Here is a 13,840-nt window from a genome sequence, read left to right on the forward strand (position 1 = left end):
GATCATTCTGATTCCTATAATCAATTTGTTAAACAGATGAGCTGTTACCTCCGAGAATATAAAAGCCAAGTTTTATTTATTTTCTCAGTTTGAGATTACTAAACTCTGGATACCATTGTTTCCATGCCTTAGTCTACATGAACCACTGTCAGTCCTTCTGTTTAACCAAGGCATTGTGCTCACAGAACATCAAAAATTTAGCTGGGAAAAAAAAAAGTGATGCATAATACTGGTTTGGTGATTATTAATCTTTTGGGCAGGGAGGGTGTTGCTGCAGAATGTGCTTCAGAGGCCTGAGAATGGGAACCTCTGCAGGAGTAGTTGTTTGTTGGATATATCATAGCTGAAAATACTACGGGATGTAACTGCTGTGCATTCTAGTTCTTGCTATTGTCAGAGGGAAATTGCACTGAAGTGCCTTTGTTCTGATTTCATTAGCTGGAAGCAGAGGCTGCATTCAAAATTTTCAGGCAAGTTGTCTCCCTGTTATAGTAAAAAAGTGGTTGAAGTGGGTGTTTACTTTGCTGAATGGGGAGCATAGGTAATGCACATCTAAATTTCTTGTCAGCACCTATGTAGGAGGAATTTGGTATCTGACTTCATACCTCTAGAAATGGTAGTGTCTCTACTGAGTAGGGTTGTACCTTTATTATTTTTGCACTTTCCTGTTTGCTAAATCGTCTTGGAAAAGGATTCCATAAAAACTGTGATTTGGAGACATGCCTATATTTTTATCGAACTACAAAGCATCAAAGTGTGACTTCAGAAAAATGGCAATTTCTAAATAATGCATTCCCACCTCTCTAAAGATGAGTATGATCAAAGTTCCTCTTTCCATGTCCTTCACCCCATGCACTGCTTTTCTCTTAAACCAGCCCAATGATTGCTTGTGCAATGGTACAGTTCATCTGATCCTTAATATGGGTCTCAGTATACCACACACCAGAAAGGCAGGTGCTCCGAACGGATTGCTCCTGCTTCTGACTGCCATAGTATTTTCCCAAGGGCTCTCATAGTGGCTTTGTCTGCATGGGAATGCTGGGGAAAGGCAGTCTTGCTTGGCCTGTGTTGCAGATGGACCCAAAGCCATGAGATTGCTTCACGAGGAAGGCTACCTGTGAACTATTTGACTGCTAGAGGGCTGCCAGAATTACTCTGACCTGTGACTGTTTTGACTTGTTAAGAGTGAGACAGGGAATGAGTATAAGGCAGGAATAGACAGCCTTAACCTGCTTTCCTGAAATAAAAACCTGAAGACTGAAATGGTTTTGTTGGGTATAGTCTGTTTTGTTAGATATAGACTGTTTCATTAGGTATAGACTGTTTCACTATGTGAAAATGGAAGCAGCTTATTCTGTATGCAAACAATTTTACAGAGATTACAGGAGATTATGGCTTCAGAATGGAAGAACTTTTCTATTACATTGTCTCAAAAGCTTTAACAATTAAAACAACCCCCTCAAATTGTTGTTTATAGTATGATTAACCATTCCTGTTGACTAGGAAACAACTTTTTTGGGGATATGGATAAAATCCAAGGTATTGTCACATAAGTTTTATGTTAACAGTCACTTCTAAACCTATATAAAAATGATTTAGCTTCTTTACGCTTCTGGCATTTGCATTCTTTCACTGTTTCTGTTTTGAAATCTTTTTAAAATTCTTTTTCTTGAAGGAAACGTGAGAACTGCAGTATAAAAGAAAAAAACAAACAGTTGACTGCATTGCATGTGGTCTTACGAAACAAAACCCAAAAGCTTTAGTGTTTATTCTGAATAGGGAATACACACAAATCTATTCAGGATAGCAGCAGCAATTGCATCTATTTTCTAAAATAGCTCATTGACGTACTTTACTTTGGGTTGATACAAAAGTTTCCAATGCACATTTCTGAGTGCTTTTGCTGGACTTTGTTGCACAAAGTGAGTGCATACGCATATATGAATACCTGAGTGTGCCCACATTCCTTCAGAAAACCTTTATTACAGTATATCACTATAATATATATATATTAAAAAGTATCCTGAGGAATTCTGGCGTGTAAATTTGCCTGTTAGCATGTATATGAGTAGAACAGGGTTACTAGAATATGTTCCTGTGCTGCTTATCCTGAAAGGCTTTTAGTCATTACCATTAATATTGATGATGTTATTAGGTACTGGTAGTAATTTCTAGGTGTTTTTAAGACAAGTATTTTGTTGATCTGTATGGAGGGTAACAGGCAGTTGCTGTAGCCTACTCCACAATGGGAAAACAACATCAATCCTTATCCTGAGTAGGATTACATGATATAATTGCCTGAGTTAGCAAGAGGGTGGACTCAAGCAATGGAGGCCTGAAAGGGACACTTCCTGGAAGGACTGGCATATTTCTGTTAATGTTGCCATTCATTGAGGAAAATCCCAGTGTTTGTAATTGTGAAGCCACTTGAATGATCCTGTTTGCATACAGCATATTCTGTAGGTCTCGTGTTTAACGAAAAGGACAGCCTGGTGTCTTGATCACATTATCTGTTTTATATAGGCAAGATCTGTGTGCTTGTGGGGAGTCCTGAAGACTCCAGAAAACATGTGAGAGGTTTGCCGTTTGGGTATGAGTGTTATAGAGGGTCCTGCTGGGTGAGGGCTCTGCCACAGCTGGGCGGGGGTATGTGTGGGTGTATGTCATGGCCTCAAGCTTGCTCAGCCGATTTTGCTTGAACTTGCTAAAATAACTTGATGAGACCAAGCATGAAGAATTTCAGTCTTTGAAGAAGCTGTGAAAATGGGAAGGAGAAGGTGAGGTGGGAATGCTTTGAAAGGTGGTTTATGTTAAGTAATATAAGTTGTAGTATACTTCTACCTTTACCTGTCAGAAGTACACACACCACATTATGCGCTTAAGACCATTATGCCAAGTATGAACACAACTATCAAAAGGGAGAAATATGCTACTGGGAACTTTACTACATATTTTTATTACTGAACTATACAAAATCAAGGGAGAAAAGCCATAATAGGAGCAAACTTTTTACTATATTTATAAAATTACAGAATTTGTATTTTATATTTTGTTTTTTAAATTACGCGGGGTAAGCTGTAACATACAAACGTATAACAATGCTGTGTTCCACTGAAAATCTAGTTTACCAATGGATTCTTCTTTAGTAAACTTTATGATCAACAAGGAAGTATAAAACTTAAGGGAAATACATGTCTTCTGGTCTGAATTAGTCCCTGACATGGTCTTTTCTATTATAGTATTTGAAGCAGGGGAGAGTCCTTTAAATGCTTCAACCCATTTAACCTTAATTGCTCAGTTTTAATAGACATTTGCTAACTAAAGGAACCAAATTATAGCTTGAATTAGGCCTTACTAATCTTAATTAAAAGTTCTACTTTATAATCGGAAACAGCCTATGTTTAAAACAGTAAGCCTTTCTTAAATGGCTTATTTTACACTGCTAAGGCCCTTTTGATAATAATTGTTTAGACTGAATACAGGTAACCATTATTCTCCCTATATTGAACTCTAATTAAAAATATCTCCTCCGTGTGGTTTTGTGCCTTCTGCTGGCTGTAAAATGACTGGTGGGGGGTGGGATTACTCTACTTTTCCTGTGTAATGTGAAAACATGTTGCTGCCTTTGTTTTAAAAGTTTTCTGGGATCACAACTTGCAAAATTAACATGTCAATTAATACATGTATTGGCTTTCTGCATTTCTCTATCCTCAAGTGAATGTTTGTCATTCACTTCAATTAATTGGTGTCCTAGGCATATAATTAAAACCGTTAATAATACATCCTATAATTCATTTAGTTTAGCATCAAAATTATGCTCAGAGAGCTGATTATGGGCTTTACATTGCAATCCTTCCTGAGACCTAACTTCCAGTAAAAATGAAGTCTGTTACATTAGGAGGCAGACCCTGGGTCTATCTATTGAGCATTTGGTATACTGGTAGAGTTTCTGTTCATTTCAGGGGTATCTGAAGAGGCAAAGGGTGGATTCCATCTGCCCAAATATAGATCTCGGTGGTATGGATCAGTACACTTAAGATGTTCGCCTTGCTTTCCCTTTATAGTTGATGGAGAGAAATAGGAATTTCCTTAATGCAGTTCACCTTGTATTAATTGAGACAAAAATAAGTCAGATAAATCATGTCCTGAAAAACAACAGTCTCTTTCTAACATAGATGTGGACATCTACAACGTAGGCATGTGAAGTTAGATGAGGTGCATCTGGGCCAAAGAGTCTGCAAACTGTGAGATTCAAAGTCCACTGAAATGAATGGGAAATAATCTGTACTTAATTGTGCTTTGAATTTAACCAGGACAGAGGATTTTTAAGCTGCAGTATTATAATTTGATCTTTACAAAATTAATCCTGCCAGTCTCAGTTTTACATTCTTTATTCTTTAACTTAAAATAGGCCCCCACCTCTGCACCACAGACGTATAGTTAAAAAAACCAAACCAAAACAAAGCAACCCCCCCCCCCCAATGTATTTTAGGAAAAAGCTGATTTTTAAATAGTGTTTTCTTAGAACTCAGCCTTAAGATTTTTCTTGGTGCATCCTACTCAGGAAGCACTGCTAGACCATGTGATTATACCTTTGTTTAAATTGCATTGCTTTTCATTCCAGTAGCTGAGTTGTCTGCTTGCATAAGTTAAATGTAAATTAAGAGTCTTTCATGCTAAGCCTGCTACACCTTTCTGTGCACTTAGAAGTAACTTCTAAGAAAAGTCTCTTCTTGTAGTTATGGAGATGGACAGACCTTCTTGAATGTCAGTCTCATTTGCTTAGTCATTAGATCTTTGGAATACCCCTTAAGCATTTTTTAGAATTTCTCCTTATTGTCCAGTTCGTTGTATGTTCTGTGCTGATGGAGTATACAAAAATTTTTAGATTATACCCATTACAGGATGGTAAAATCAGGGGTCTTTGCAGTGGGTTCAAAGAACTCTAGTCCCGACCCATGCCACATACCTATTTGTATTTATCTTTTAACATCAAAATTGTGTAAGCTGGCCAGACTGAGTTTGACTAAAGATCTGTCTAGCTTGATGTGCAGTCTTTATCAGTGGCTAACAGTGGATGCTTAGGGTAGATTATAAAAAAAACTGGAACATGGAAGAATGCATCTAGAGATTTAGAGACTTCCGGAGCCAGAAGTTTCATTCAAATCACTATGTTTAATGGCATCTTCAGAGTAGAAATGGAAAATTAGAATGCTCACTTCTATAGGTGTTCTGCGAAACTCACAGCTGATAGATAGGTGAGTAGCCATGCTCAGTATACTGGGAAAGAATTGTATAAGAATAGGTAGTCATATACACCTGTCTCTTCATCCTCCCATGTACTATTGTTTGCCATAAGTGTCACATCATGTTTCTCTACATGGCCAAACCCTACAAAACCAGATGTGAATTTTTGGCTTGGCAACTAACATCATCTTCAGAATGTCTGACCTTCCCACTTTCCTGAAAAAGAGACTTCATTAAGGAGAGTCTCAACTCAGTTGTGAAAAATGAATAGGTACTTTGAAAAGCTTGATCTGAATGTTTAACCTAACTTTAGATGGTTACGTTGTTAAACCAGGTGCATGGGTAAACACCAAAAACACTATTATTTCATTCTGAGAGTTTTACTGAGGATGAGGTCTTGTATTAACCACAGATGAGTCAGGCATCAGTGCCCTGTTTTCAATGGATAACCAAGGATGTTGCAATGTGTTCTCTCCTGGACTTCTGTTTATGTATCTTAGAAATACTATGAATATACACGATCTATAGCTTTAACAGAGGGATTGTCTAGAAAGATGGGAAGAAGGAAGGGGAATTCATCAAGAACGTTTCAAAAAGTGACTTCACTAATCTGTAGTTTTCTATTGGATGTATATATAAATATTAAAAAAACCCCAAACCCAAGAAATACCAAACAAATTATTTATTGGGTTGTTAATCAAGTCTTTAGTCAAGAGATTGCTGCATTTTGCTTATCTGTGCGTGATAAAATAACACTGCTGTAAAAGGCATCTCTTGATAAATCATCTAAATGAGAGTATTCGGAATAAATCTACAGGACTAAGCAAATATTGATATAAACTTATCCACTTTTATCCCTCTAAGATTGCGGAGGAGGACAGTACAATTAGGCTGTCAAATGCCAAACAGCAAATGCCTGGCTTTCTATGGTGTGTTCTGTCAAATGCATGTTATTACTTGAATACTGCACAGAAGTTGTAGGCCTTCTTTGGTACTTTCTTCCTAACATCCTCCCCAATGTAACAAACAAATGTAATTACATGAAATTACAAAAGGAAAACTTCCAGGCTATGAATATGAGCTGTCTTCAATTTTCAGCAAATCCCCGTGTTACTATTTCTGTATCTTCAGTGTCATTCTTTTTTCACTGAATAGCATTAATGGTGCTGGAAGCTGTGTATGCTTTGTAGTACAGAATATTTGAACACTGGAGCAGAAATGTCTAATTTCTTGGCAAAGCTAGTTGATTGCATCTGTTTGCTCTATCTTTCTTACTTGTCCAAACATCAGATGTGAGCACAGCTTATAATTTGATGATTCACAGGTCAGCAATGGTGGTTTTCACATTTGAATTTTATATTTCATCCCTACTGCTTTTCCTGGATATTTCTCACTATGAAATAGGTGTACAGCATGCCCTGGCTTTATTTAACCCTCACCCCTGCATGCCAGGTAAAGGAGAGTGTAACTTCATTAGTTCCTGTTCAGAGAGCCCCTACTTTTGCTTATTTCTCTACTGGCCAGAGTACAGGCAATGTTTTGAAGAGTCTGTAAAGGGTAATGATGGAAAAGCTGATGTGTTCCATGCTGATGTTCACTACCTGTACATCTGTCTCTCTGCTGGACAATTGTTACACATCCACAGGTCAAAACCCAACGGTTTTCCTATTTCAGGAGTAAAAAACTTGAATCCAGAAATTACAGTAATGTAATATTTGTTCAAAAATAAAATCCTTTTTGCATTGATCTACTACAACAGCGTCTAGGGCTTCTTGTTGATACTGGCCAGGGCCATGCTTTCAAAAAATGGAAAATGTTCAGTCTGTACACACAAACAAAATTACATGGCAGGTACTTTATACATTATGGAGATAGAATTGTTGTTAAGAAGCTGAGAGGCTGTGCCAGAATTCTGAGTTGTGCAACAAAATTGCCAAATGTTTTAGCATCTTGAAAATAATTCAACATTTCATGATTGTATAGTTTCCAAATCCACAAGGTTGAACTTACTGAAAGTTGAAATTCTGAAACATAATTCTGTGACAAGTTGAAGTTGTCATTACAGAAACAAAATGTGACTTAATTATCCTCAGCTCTTGCATAATAACAAAATCTGTAGCCTAGTAAGTTTTTTTCCTTCTGTACTGTTTGCAAAGCTGAAGGATGCTGCACAAAAATGAGTTTGAACATTTTGTAAGCCTATCTCAGATTTTAAAAAATTTATCGTAAATCTTTGATCTAATTTCTGTTCAATTTAACCTTCTCAGGTCGTTTTGAAGCAAATGTGTCAAGTTCATAAAGGAGACATTTCTCTTAAATATGGGGTAATCTCAACTGATTTTACTCAATTTGTTGCGTAAAGATGCTGAGAACCCACAGCCCTGCAAGAGACTCATAAGAAAAATGAATACTTACCACTCTCCAGAAAACATAAATTATATACAGATAACGCATCTGTATCTAGGCTGGAACACTGAAATAATCTTTAAGCAGACTTAGTACCAGTGTACAACACCATAGAAAAGAAAAGGAAAATATGAAAACCCCAGTACTATCTCCTAGATAAGAGAAGTGGAATGTAAAATGATTGATGTTGGAGGTTAGGCAACATGCTGGCATTAATGTATTGCTCTTTCCAAAGTTACTCTGGAGTCTTAAATTACCATGAAGTGTGAGGGATTTTTGTTTCATTGAGTTTTAATGAATGACCCATACTCTCATTTTTCAGTACCTTCTATGTGTCTTATAGCTGTTTTAGCATCATGTGGACCTTCCTAGTCCAGATAAACACTTCTGTAGTTGGAAAAACTATTTACAGCAAAAAAAACCATTATGATTCTGAAGAAAAGAAGGATCTGTGCTTTGAAGATCCAAGTCAGCTGCTGTTACAGTCTTCATACTTGTGAAGGACTTAGAGTGGCAGTCGTTACAGGCTGCTCTTTGCTGTTCTCTGCAAATCAAAGTGCTGGGAGGACCTCACTTCATAAAGGGGAAGTGTATAAATTTGTCAACATTCAGGGAACAGGTTACAAAATAATAGGCAGAGTTGGTTTCTTGGACTTCATAGCTATTAGGTCCAGCATTGTCCGGGGACAGAAATCCATGGATCCCCTGTGTATTATGTCTAGAAGTAGCCACCTGACTTTAGTAAATGTTGAACTGAAAGGCAGCCCTGAACAAGTCTTCTGAGTATGTGCAATGATTCTCTCATGGCGGTCCACAACAGTGTACATAATACAGAGTTGCTCTGCTCATAGATATATTAGTTGTATGATACTCTCATGGGAATTTTTGTAGGCTGGTAAAATTAATGTCTGATATGTGTCCCATACAAAGTAAGGAGTTTGACCAAGTAATACAGGATGACAGGAAGCCCTACATTTTTCAAATCCTACATGATGTAAATTACATTATATTTCCCAAGTGGTTAATCAGCACAGCAGAGCAGTTCTCAGACAAGTCTGCAGTAGCCCAAGGACTACTGCTAAAGCACGTGGTAAGCCTGCTGTCAGAAGACATACATTTGCTATACAAGGATTTGCACCTCTGCTGGAAAACATAACAGTTCCTCATATCCAAGAAAGGTGAAAACCACTGCTATGTACCTCTCATACTGCTTGTGGCCTTAGCTGCCTCAGCCTGAAACTGAAGTAGTGCTAATCTGCCAGGGACTAAAGAAGCATGTGCTATATGGCAGCAAGAAATCTTCCATTGTACAGTACATGATCTGCCACTGACTTGTTTTGAAATGAGCAGGAAGAAATAGTTGCCTTCTGTTCTCTTACATGAAGGGACACAGAATGTAAGTTAATGTTCATCCACTGGCAGGTAGTAAGGAAATTATTTCAGAATTGAAGCTTGGGATTGTTTCCTTTTGTCAATGGACAGAAATTTAAAAATGAAATGCAAAGGAAGGTTGGATGTACACAATCTGAGAATGAGGGAGATGCCTATAGAGGTTGGAAAAAAAAGCAAGTGAATGATGTCTGTATAAATCCGCTAGTTTCACTGTTTTAAACCTCTCTCTCAAAGTTTTTAGATGCATATTTCAATTTAAAGATCTCAGAATAATCTCCTGCCGTGATTTACAGAAACGATAATCATTAAGGGTGCATGCACACCAGTTGTAGCAGTAAAGGCGCACAGAAATATTCTCCTGTTAGATCTCCAGGAACTTGCAAGATTAGATGTGGAATCAAACATTTCCTATTATATTAAAAGAGGGAATTATGGTGGAAATGGCTGTGACTTAGAAGTGGTGGGAAAAATGCTGTCAAATGTCATGTTTCACGTTCATAACAGCTTGTGAACAGGAAATCTCTCTGCTTGAGTTTGTCGGGCATGGCAGCTACTAAATAAAGACAGACTCTAAAACTGTTATGTGCTCTGCAGGTATCCATCTTTACTTGGGTATCTCACTTGCAGTTCAAAGAACTTGTAGCCAATCTGTTTAAATATCAATTAAGAAAAATGCCAAACCACGACAAACTCTAATCAAGGCTTCAGGATGCGTAATGCAGGATAACAATAATTTTGGTTTTAACTAGAAAAATACCGTATTAACCATGAGTGGAGCCGGAATGGTCCCAGTTAAGTTTCTGTTTTGCTGGTTGAGATGGCAAATGCCACATAAGGGCAACAGGAATATTAAGAAAAAATGTATTTTTCCCCAGGGAAAGAACTTTGCTTAAATGACTGTAGCTGTCCAAAGGTTTTAGACCCCCAAAAGGTACTCTAGGTAAAATATAAACCTAATGTTAATGCAGTAGGAAATCTTGTCAATTAAGCAGAAAAAAATTCTGTAAGGTACTGAATTGAAGAGTGTTCCATGTCATTTATTTGATCTTTCTATTCTGGCTCCTGCAGTGTTGTATATGCCACCATAAAGAGTACTTAGGTGGCTGGTAAATTGCACCAAGTACACGCAGTCTCAGCTTTCAGTTTCTATGGGTTTTTTTTTTCTTTTTTTTAAGTAATTTTTATTTCCCTGTACTTCAGTGGTAACTTTCCATTGGCAAAGTACATCTACACTGAAGCAGTAATACCTGCCTCAAGCTGCAGGCATCCTGAAAGAATGAATCAAAGGAGTAGATTCATTTGTCTGTTGTCAGTTTGATTGGCATATCAATGTCCAGCCATTAAAAATGTTCTTCTAACTCTCTGAGCTAGGAGTTTAAGCAAGGAGGGAAATGTACAGGAAAGAGACAGGAAACTGAGGAAGGGAAGGTGAATTTAAGAAAAATATAAGGAAGGGAGTCTCCAGAGACCGTATTTCTTATCAGTGAGTGAAGAATGTGATGGTCATTCACTAAAAATGTAAAATATAATCATGCAGCTACTGTAGAAGGTTTGAATTTTCACAATCTTGTTTCATTTAACAGTATGTGAGCTGGGTCAGCGGAATTCTGCTTACAGCATGGGGTTGACACTCTCTAGGCCACTGCAGTCTTTAAATGTGACTCTCGAATTCTCCCTTTGTGTGATAAACAACATTTGAAGATCATTAACTAAAATGTGCAAAATAACAAGTGCTAAACACACCTACTTTTTCTACAGCTGATAAACTCAGAAGTTCATGTATTCCATTGTCTCCTTCGAGAAGGACTTGTGTGTCTGAAAGCTTGTCTGACTGTCCCCGAGCAGTGAAGATGACTTTTCTAAGTCCATCTTTATTCTGTGTGACTTGACAATTTGATTCATGCTTGCTGTGATCAGTGTAATAATAGGAAACAGATTCAGACACAGGACAAAATAGGATCTGCAATAGGTGCCTTTGTGCTTTCTCTAAAATTAGGAGATAATAATTGTGGTCAGAGAAAAAGGTATTAAAGAAATAGAAAGTAAAAAAGTCCCATCCTGCAGATGGTGATAAATGGGGTGATGTCTCATCTGCCTTCCAAATGCACCCTTAATATTTTTAGGCAAGATAGTTCTAAATGTGAAGCTGCTCACACTTTAAAAATATATGTGCTGTTTAACCAGCTGGGCATACCTCTACATAGTTTGGTTTGTATTCCATTTTTTCCCCCCTTTTTTCATACAAATACTTTAACAAGATATAAAGCATGATGAACTTTGTGCTCAGCCATCACAGAAGAAAAGGAAACAAATAAAACTGCTACAGAGTACTTGATGTTTTCTGGAAACTGTATGAAACGGCTTCCAGAAAAACACCCCAACAATACCACAGATTGCATCCAAATCATCTCCACAAAGTTGGCATGGAATTTTCTTTTTACTGCTGTTTTTATACTGGAAAATAGGGGTTTGTGACATTTTTGAAGGAAGTTGTAAAATTTAATGTTTTTTTCTTTGTGGATGCACTAATGGGAAAAACATTGGAGGGGCAGTACCCATAGTGGAAAGACTTTTGAGGGATTTACACTGAAAAAAACTCATACTAAACAACCTATTGTACCTGTTCTTTTTCCTTTCTCCACTGAGAACATCAGGCTGCTTTTTCTGATTTTACTCTCTTCCCAGTCTGCTCACCATTGAAATTGGCTCCAAGAGTAGTCCTAATGGCTATCAAATTTTAGTTTTCTTGGGCACAAGCGTCTTGAAACATCATGACAACTTGAAAGCTGTAAAAACTGCACTGTGTGTTCCTCTTTGATTCGTTAGATCATAACATTTCCAAGGTCACAGGATCTAAGGAATAAAGATGTTAACATACATGGTTCTTCTCAGGAAGAACCAGATGTAACAAATGATGGGTTTTAATTTGTTTTCTCTTACAGAAAAAGTGACTTATGAAGTTTTTCATGGGAAGGGGTTTTAGGAAATGGACTTCACTCTGAGATGGTTTTACTCAAGGTTTTGTCTGGGGCAGAAAAAAATGGAATTAATCTTGATATGTCAATATTTTCATCATAAAATTTGGACTTGCAGTAGATACTGAATTCTGCTATCACAAAAATCACAGAAGGAAGTGGTATTTCAGCAGTTGAGGTCAGGTCGAGTGGGACTGATAACATTTCCCCAGCTGATTCTTCATACATCTAGCTGGGTCAACTCTTACAAGTTTTAAAGTGCAAAGCCAAGTGGACCTCAAATAATTTTGAACACATGGAAATGTGCTGATGCTAAACTCCTCTTGAGAATCTAATAATTTTAGTATTCTTGCTCAGGCTGAGTGCTTTTCAGAGAGCTGAACTTTTGGCAAATTGGCCTGCATTTAACCAAAGCAGTCTTTAACCTATGTGTGAGCATTCTTTCTGGCCTTTAGATCTGGAGCTGGTTCCGTTCTTAAGGAAAGTACAACTTGATATGAGAAATACAAATGCTTTAGATTCAGGTTATCCTGTGTATGTAGAACTGCTGAAAGTGTATTAAATGTAGATTCTGCCAAAGCAACAAAGTATATATAAATATTCCCATGTTTTTCTTTATTTATTTTAATGGCTTTTACAGTCCTTGAGTCCAGTCATTAAAAAGAATAGGATGCTGATCTGATTATGAACCAGGACTTGAACTTGTTTGTTTTCTTGTCAGTGTGCATGTTACTTAATTTCTGCCTGTTTTCTTAAAAGTAAAGTAACTGTATTGGTGCTACATTGCTGCTCATTTTGAATTGGAAGTGGGAACGAGAAATTTAAGTGCTGATCCCATCTCGCAGATCCCTTTACTGTGAGTCCCAGGAAACATGTCTTCCTGGCTCCGTGCAGCCAGTGGCAAAAACGCTTCTTGACTTCTGTAGTAGTGGGATTTCACCTTTGGATATTACAAGGTCACTTCTTTCTGAAACATCCAAGATCAAGGTTGCCTAAAACTATGCAGTGATGAAGACAGTTCTATTTGTACTGTAGCTCTATTCTTAATTGTGTAGGATTTGGAACCTAGGGTGGGGCTTTTCTCCTTTATTTTTCTGTGGAAATGATGACAGTGCATTAATCCTAGGATCAACAGTGACTATAACTCAGTAAAGAATCTGTACAAATTTTTGAAAGCTTTTAAGAGAGAAGCCATAAAAGTGCAAAATATTACCACATGGAAATATGTGTTCCAGCATTTTGCAATGTCCTTTGGTGCATACCAGTTCTGGATAAGCAGGCAACATGCTGCAATTGCAGAACTGTTGTATGGCATTTTTTAGCAGAAGACAACTGATAATAGAGAATTCCGCAAGTGGTATGCTTTGTCCTCAGTTGGGGACTAGCAACAATGTCTCATGGAGCAGGAAAGCAAAAACATAGTTTCTTTGCTGGCAAGTTTATAAGATCAATGTTATTTACTGTTTCCATAATGCCTCTTTGGCAGTATTTTGTTTAAAGCAGCTACATAAATAGATGAAGATGAACACCAAAATATTTTTCTCTTCAGATACTGAATAAATATGTGGATTTATCCATCACGATACACTTACAAAGATTTTAATATTTCTTTTTCTAGCTACTTTATGTATCCAGGGCCTGTAGGAAATATTCTACATCTGCATAATATACCTGTGTGCTAAGTTTTGTTTGTGGTTCTCTAAATTAGAAGAAATTGATGTGGGCAGACAGTTTCCTTTGGCTATTTATTTTTAAATGTCCAAGCACATAAATTATTCCTTTCAAAGTCAATTGAAATTTGTGTTTACTAAATTAACTCC

Source organism: Phaethon lepturus, unplaced genomic scaffold (assembly GCF_000687285.1).
Source record: "Phaethon lepturus isolate BGI_N335 unplaced genomic scaffold, ASM68728v1 scaffold11772, whole genome shotgun sequence".
Lineage (NCBI taxonomy): Eukaryota > Metazoa > Chordata > Aves > Phaethontiformes > Phaethontidae > Phaethon > Phaethon lepturus.